Consider the following 1,456-nt stretch of genomic DNA (forward strand, 5'->3'; position numbering starts at 1 on the left):
AACTCAGAAATCTGCCTGCCTCTGCCTCCCGAGTGTTGGGATTAAAGGTGTGCACCACCACGCCTGGCTTCTTTCTCTTAATTTGTCCTCTTTTTCTCTTTTTAATTTTTTTTTAAACAGGATCTTGCTATATAGCCATGACTGGCCTGGAACTCACTATGTAGATCAGGCTGGCTTCAAACTCACAGAGAACTGCCCACCTCTGCCTCCTGAGTACTAGCATTAAAGACATGCTCCACCACAGCTGGCTTTACCATATTCTTTCTTATAACTTACTCTTTAATCCTAGCAGGCAGTTTTCAGTATGCCCCAGAGGACAAGTTTTTCTGGCTTTTCAACATTACTATGTTGCTCAGGCTGACCTTGAACACCTGAGCTCAAATGATTCTTAACCTCCCTCGGAACTGGTACAAAAGACCGGCCACTGTATCCAGGAGTACAGCCTTTTCATTACCTCTGTATTTGCTTCACTACATCTTTCTTTTCTCCCCAACCCTTATCCACTTAGAAAATAATATATATTATCATATATCACATATCATATTATATGTCATTTTGTATTATATATCATATATTATAGTATATATCACATATTATATGCTATATATTGTATATCATATATTATGAGTGTCAAGTCAAATATCATTTTTGTTCAACAAACATTTTCTCTGGTCAGACATTTAGAAACTGTGAGGTGCTGACATACAACCATGAACAGAATGGTCCATTTGAGTCAGGTGTGGTAGCATATTGCCTATAAACCTTGCACTAGACAGGCTAAGGCAGGAGGATTACAAGTTCAAAGATAATCAGGGCTACAAATCAAGATGCTGCCCCCAAACAACTGAAAACAGCAATTTAACAAACTCACAGTCTATTCTTTGCTGAATTTTCAGTCTTAGTGTGAAAACAGATGGGGCCCCCTGTCCCAGGTGCCCATGATAACAGTAATAATTCCCAACCCATGCTATCGCAAGCACCCTAATAATACTCAGAAGGTCCCTCACTGACAAGACAGTCAGAGAGAGAGCTTGTTAGGGAAAGGGGTTCCATGGAAGATGAGTAAAAAGGAATGGAGGGGAATATGTTCAAACTACATCATATATGCACACACTTCTCTAGAGGAAAAGGGGATGTTTAGATCCATTTACACGATACTCACTGTCTGTGATGACAGCACACTAGACAGACTCGGTGCCAAACACTCAGCAATCTCAGTCTATCCTGGAAGGCCTTGAGGATTCCTGGAGAGCCTCGGGTCTTCCTTCAGTCTATGCTGGCCAAGACAGCAGAGTTCCAAGTTAGCAGGGAGGGGTAGTCAACAGTTTCTCCTTCAGATTTGGGTCTAGATCTCCACAAGGAGCCACTCACTCTGGAACTCTGGAGGAGAGCTTCCTTCCTCCTCTAATCCCTTACAGACCAGCCCAGAGGTATATAATATATATATATATATATA

The 1,456-nt window shown here is 41.4% G+C and overlaps 1 protein-coding gene across 4 annotated transcripts in view; it reads right to left on the reverse strand.

Moving 5' to 3' along the window:
* LOC110303948 (17-beta-hydroxysteroid dehydrogenase type 6) overlaps nt 1–1,456 on the reverse strand; it is a 15,110-nt gene that overhangs the window by 6,708 nt on the left and 6,946 nt on the right. For 2 of the 4 annotated variants that reach the window (XM_021175195.2, XM_029482866.1), the window contains exon 2: nt 1,163–1,271. The exons of 1 other annotated variant lie outside the window; for it this stretch is intronic. The gene's annotated coding sequence lies outside the window, so the exon portion shown is untranslated. Of the gene's footprint in view, nt 1–1,162; nt 1,277–1,456 lie in introns of all 4 variants that reach the window. One more of the 4 variants, XM_021175194.2, reaches the window with a different exon arrangement.

The sequence above is a fragment of the Mus caroli genome, chromosome 10 (assembly GCF_900094665.2).
Source record: "Mus caroli chromosome 10, CAROLI_EIJ_v1.1, whole genome shotgun sequence".
NCBI classification, from domain to species: Eukaryota; Metazoa; Chordata; class Mammalia; order Rodentia; family Muridae; genus Mus; species Mus caroli.